This window comes from Mytilus californianus, unplaced genomic scaffold, assembly GCF_021869535.1.
Source record: "Mytilus californianus isolate M0D057914Y unplaced genomic scaffold, xbMytCali1.0.p SCAF_30, whole genome shotgun sequence".
Classification (NCBI taxonomy): domain Eukaryota; kingdom Metazoa; phylum Mollusca; class Bivalvia; order Mytilida; family Mytilidae; genus Mytilus; species Mytilus californianus.
The window spans coordinates 541,540-548,223 of record NW_026262680.1 but is presented as its reverse complement, the minus strand read 5'-3'; positions in this window follow the sequence as shown (position 1 = coordinate 548,223).

Here is a 6,684-nt window from a genome sequence, read left to right as displayed (position 1 = left end):
CTAATCGATTAATGATTTTCGAACATTGGTGAACTACAGTCGGTCGCCTTGAAATATGTTGATCGAATAATGAGTTTTATAAGATATTTTTTTTTACCTTTGTGTTATTTATGTTACTGAATTAAATACCAATATGGTACTGAATATTACAGTTACAACTGAGGTTGTTTCATGTGTAAGTGTTGGAAGAACTGGAGGTTATGGAGCCGTGGAATATTGTATTGGTAATCATAAAGTACTCTGTGAAGCGAAATTGGTAAGTAAAACATGGAAATATCCTTGATTATTACTATCCATTAGAGAAGAAATAGTTTGTCTTATTTTATCTGCGTATATAATGCATAAGGGATTTCGTTATATGATTACAGATCGAACGATTGCAGTTTTCATCGCTTGTTTCTAAAGTCATATGAGAAAGTTCTTGACTGTACCTAAATCTTTGACATATTTCATAACGAGTTCGATTTCAATCGATACGTCTGCAATTTAATTTGGAGAAAGGGGCAATAACTCTTTAAATGACTGGTATGCTTGTGTCAACAAGTATCATGAATATACTTCTTCTTGAACAATCTATTTTACTTTGGTTTCACACTTGAGCTTCAAATGCATTAATAAATTGTCAATCACAAACGCATTACTGATTTATATATGTATCTCCCTTTATCAAGACGCATTTCCTTAATTACGGACCAGAAACCAGTGCGATTTTACCTTTAGATCAAGTGGGCAAGAATACATTTTATTCTTATAATGTTGATTTTTCAATCAGATAGTAATTTATCAATTGTATTTTATGAGCAGTTAATAAGTGTAAAATGTACAAATATAAATTTTAGCATTTTGAAAGAATATATTTTCATTCAGATTAAAATTATCAGGATATGAAATGTGTCCAACACCACACCGTAAACATAACGGATAATTCAAACTCAGCATAATTAATAGCGGGACTGACGGTAAAGATATTCAAATAATAAATTTGAATATAAGCAAACATATATGTATAACTTCGCCAAGTAAAATAAGTAAGAAGAAGAATAATTCTGTGTCTACTCTCCGATATCGTTATACGTTTTCACAATAACAAATATCGTAAGTTTTTCGTAGGTAAAGCAACAATAGTTAGGCCATGTCACAGATTTTGGAGAAATTTTACCAATCACTTTGCCAACTCAAACTGACAATTGAGGAAAAAGTTCATTAAACTGTTACACTTGCTAAAATATTTTTGAATGAAAATCAGCACTTGTATAAAATGTACATACAATCTATCTTAAACTTGGTCAAAATTATCTTTAAAAACTTTAAATATACCATGTGCAGAGATTTTTCTTATACATGTTTTTCCAGATAAATATTCGTTTAAATGTGGTAAACAGTAAAATAACAAACATACCGAATTCTAAGGAAAATTCAAAACGGAAAGTCTTTTATCAAATTGCAAAATCAAAAGCTCATACACATAAAACGAATAGAAAACGACTGTCATATTCCTGACTTGTGAAAATTGTGGATTAAACCTAGTTTTTTAGATAGCCAAACCTCTCACTTGTATGAGAAAATAAGTGTACCGTCGTCGGTTTTTGTTATTAGCCAGTGACCCTATAATCATTCTATATCAATAAAACGAAAATTTATCTAACAACGAAAAAAAGATTTTTAAAAAGAAATTCAATGCATTGGCTTTTGAGATTTGGTGATCTTAAGACAATTTTGAAGAACTTTTTTCACAAGTGTTACATGCCATGCATACAGATTTACATTATTTCTTAAAAGGATCAATGCAATTATTTTTCAGAAAATAAGAGGTATAAAATTAATGAATTATTTCTTTTTATTTGTAATTGAACTGTTATACACCTCAGTTGTATATATATACAACAATACAATATGTGTCATGTCCCCGCTCAAGCTTTGCACTTTTCCAGGTTAAAATGAGGCATAAGTCTAGAACGGTAAATGACTCACTGCCCAAATTCGAGCTCTGCGTGTTATGGTTTTAAGCATTGTGTATGAGTGTCATAAACTTTTGATGAGACAAACTTAAGTTAGAGTACGGAAATTGAAAAATTTGCAATTTCCCAAATTATTAAGAATCATAACTTTAGAACGGTTAATGATATACTCCCAAAATTATAACCCTGTCTGCGTGTTGTGATTCTCAGTATTGTGTATGAGTTTCATAAAATTGACATGAAGCAAACTCAAGTTAGAGTGCAGAAACGACAAAAATCGCAATTGTCCAAGTTATTAAGGGGCATAACTCTAGAACGGTAAGGGACTCACTACCTAAATTCCAATTCTGTCTTCGAATTCGGTTCTTAGCATTGTGAATAAGTTTCATAAATTTTGAATGAAAAAATCTTAAGTGTGCGGAAACAAAGAGGGGACTAACAAAAAGACGGACGGAAGGAAGGACGGACAATTAAAGGTAACACTTAATGCCTCCATTATCCACGGCGGGGGCATACAAAATGAAAGACACACACAATAATAAAAGTCACCGAAATTAAAAAAGTTCAACATACAGTCATTAACAGTAAACAAAAAGACAAATAAAGGTCAACATTAAGTATTTAACAGTAAAGACAAGACATTAAAAGGTCAACATAGTCTTTAAAAGGTAGAAAAGACATTTAAGTTAAAAGGTCAAAATAAAGTCTTTAACAGTAAACAAAAGGCAAATAAAGGTCAACGTACAGTATTCAACAGTAGCATCGGGTATGGGCTAGTGTCGTCCCTAACAAAATTCGGGTATATTTTTCACCTTAGAGCTGAATATATAAAGGACAGGAAACCAGTCTACACAAGTTGTAAATTAATTTAACAGAAATGACAAATTTGTCATTATCAATGTTTTAATTTAGGTTGTGATAGACTGAAGTTGGCATTTTCTTATTACGAAGACAACTCGCCCAACTTGGCCAAATTAAGAAAAAGAAATAAAGAAAAGGTTGAGATATTATAGATTAAATCATTTTCATTTTTTTGGAATTTTTGGTATTTCATCTTTTAATCTTTGTTTTATATTTGCAGGACAAGGTCAACTGTGCGTGTCCGTAATCCGTCAGAGAAACGATATTAGTTCAATAAATCATATTGTACCTTTGTCTTTATTTTTACCATCGTTACACTAAATTTTATTTCTGAGGTTACAAAGGCTTCCGTCAAAATCAAGATGATTTTGAAACAGTGAGCAACAGTCTCGACAATTTTGATGTTTTAAAACAATTTTATAAAACTATGACTATAGTCATCTGCATTGTTCAAATATCGCCAAACGTCAATCTTTGTACTATAGATAACACAAGCGACACAAACGACAATTTTTCCGCCTACAATAATTGGCGTCTTTATCAACGCCAATTTAGGACCCTTGACATGTAAGTAATTGTATTCAAAACAAGTATTAGCATTTCCAAAAGCTTTTCTGACTTATTCATCCATTTGATGTGGAAATGCGTTACAAAAAAGTAGCACAAATCCTGGTTTATGTTGAAGACTTTTGTTAGGGACGATCTTATATCGTATTTTATGTCTGGACTATCTTTTGTTACAAAAATTCAGTGCAGAATATGGTTTCATGATAAATCTATAAGTACATCAGTTTGGTTTTATTTCTAATTTTTTTCTTTTTTTGTCGAGCATTCAGTCGTCGTCGGCGTTGTCAACGTTCACATACAGTCTGTTTTAAGTTTTTTATACATCAATAACTTATTTTTCATTGTCCTGATTTAACCGATAGATGAAATTTTTTGCAGTTTTAAAAAGAAGAAACAGTCTGGTATTAAATTTTGTTAAACATTAATTACTTTGTCAAACCTTCATAGAATTTATTGAAACTTTAACGGAAGCTTTTGTTTTGACTACTAGATGTACTTTTCATAAATAGCCTGGGATTGATTTCTTTTGACATAATATTCATGGACTGTTATGAAAACTTGACAGAAGCCAATCTAAAAAACAAAGAAAGAACATCTGAAGGAAAAAGTATGATTTAAAAAAAATGTATTTTACTGTTGAAAGACTTACTTTTTACAGTAAATAGCCTGTATATTGGTACCAAATCGTAACCGAAATAAGAAAAAAGGTTAAAACGATGGACAAAATAAGAACTCTAAAGATTATTTCAATTGATTATTTACATTGTGCATTTAATGAAGCAACGAATGATTAATGTCTATTCTGTGATAATCGATGGCAAAATATTTGAAAATTGTTAATTTTCAACAGGTCAAATATTTTCTTTAAAGATTTAATTCAAGGGTCAATATCATTTCGATAGATTAAAACATAAACAACAACGACGTCTGAAATACTAAAAAATGTCAAAAAAAGGTGTCAAAGTGTCTTTAAATGAATAACTACACTAAGAGCACCGTTACCTTGTACACGTAGGGCTTTTGTGTTGTGGATCCTATACTATTTTAATTTCTTTCCAGTAAATAGTTTGATTTAAATTTCATCTACAAGATTAAAACTTTTGTCCCATTTTAAGAGTCTATTTCTGTATTTGAAAGAAGAAGCATTTTACAAATGATTTGAAACTTTTATTTAATTTCTGTCACATGAAAATTCACATTTCAATACGTGTTTATTACCCCAGGAATAGATTACTTAAGCTGTATTTAGCAAAACCTTTCAGAACTTTTGGTCCTCAATGTTATTCAACTTCGTATTTTATTTGACCTTTTAAATTTTTTGACTCGAGCGTCACTGATGATTTTTTATAAACGAAACGCGCGTCTGGTTTACAAAATTGTGATTCTGGTATCTTTGATGAGTTTATTCACATCTCATAATCTCAACGAACCTGAAAATTAAGGATACTCCAAAACGTAGAAGGTCTGCTTCATATTTTGATCTTTTCCTTGATATTGATAGGCGCCTTTAAACTAGAATCTATGACAAACATGATGACAACAGTACCTCAGTTTCGGTAACAATCACAAGAAACCTACAACACATTCGCACATAACTATACATAGTAGCTTATTGTGTATTCTTTAATTTAAGAAAGTGTTTTGTACAGTTATAAAGCAAAAATAATTGCAGTTTTCCATCATGTGTATTGTATGGATAAAAAACATGAATTTTAACGTAATATAATCTTAGTTCTGTCATTCATATGAATTTCATGCACATATAAAATTGAGAATGGAAATCGGGAATATGTCAAAGAAACAACAACCCGGCCAAAGAGCAGATAACAGCCGAAGGCCACCAATTGGTCTTCAACGCAGCGAGAAAATCTCGCACCCGGAGGTGGTCCTCAGCTGGCCCCTAAATAAAAATGTGTACTAGTTCATTGAAAATGGACGTCACACTAAACTCCAAAACATATAAATGACCTAAAATTAAAAAATCATACAAGACTAACAAAGGCCGGAGGCTCCTGACTTGGGACTGGCGCAAAAATGCGGCGGGGTTTCCCATGTTTTGTGAGATCTCAACCCCTATTCCTCTAGTCAATTTAGAATAAAGAAACACACAGCAATACGCACAGTAAAACTCAGTTTAAAAGAAGTCCGAGTCCGATGTCAGAATAGGTAACAAAAGAAACTAAGCAAAATGACGATGATACATAAATTAACAAAGGACTACTAGCAGTTACTGACATGCCAGCTTCAGACCTCAATTAAACTGATTGAAAGATTGTGTCTTCATCATATGGAAATCAAGTACCATCCCTCCCGTTAGGGGTTTAGTATCATACCGTCATAAAATATATGAGAAGAATATAACCCGTATCATGCCAACAACTGGTTTAAGAATAATTGTGTTTATTTCCGATGCAAATACCCTATGAGTGAATCAATATTTATACCAAAATATGCAATCCTTAATGACTTGACAACAGTATCGTATCTATATCCCTTCCAAATAAGTCTGTTTAAAGGTTTGGTTAGCTTTTGAGGTGAATGCCGACATTTTTGTGCTTTGTAAAGAATATTACCATAAAAGATTAGATGTAAAATACCTGAACGTATAAGATGTCTGCATGTTAATTTATATTTACGAATGATATTCTTGTACCGATGATAAAATTTAGTAAATGTTTTGATTAGTTTGTGATATCGAAAACCCTGGTGTAATAATTTTTCAGTAATACAGAGATTTCTTTCGTTAAAATCAAATACGTTGTTACATACACGAGCGAATTGAACAAATTGAGATATATAAACACTATAAGATGGTGACAAGGGAACGTCACCATCTAAAAATGAATAATTAACAATATGAAATGAAAAATCATCTCTTTTGTCATAAACGTGAAACATATACCCATACATGCAATTCATAATCAATTAATTTGACTATGTAAACGGTTTGCAGTGTTATTGATTAATGCAATAATTGTTGTTAATATATGTGTGTGGTATGATAATCAATGAAAGTAACCAACTGTTACCGAAGGACGAAATCCATCGTACGGCCTTCTAACAATGACCAAACCTATATCGTATAGTAAGCTATAAAAGATACCAGCATGATAAAACGTGAAACATTTCCACTTTTTCAATCTTAAGATTTCTCAATAGAGTGGACTACTGTATTTTTATGTAAATAAGATAAGAAGATGTAGTGTGCTTGCCACTGTAACAACTATTTACCAGATACCAAATGACGTGAATGTCAGATATATATATATATCATCGTACGAACTTGAACAATAAGCAA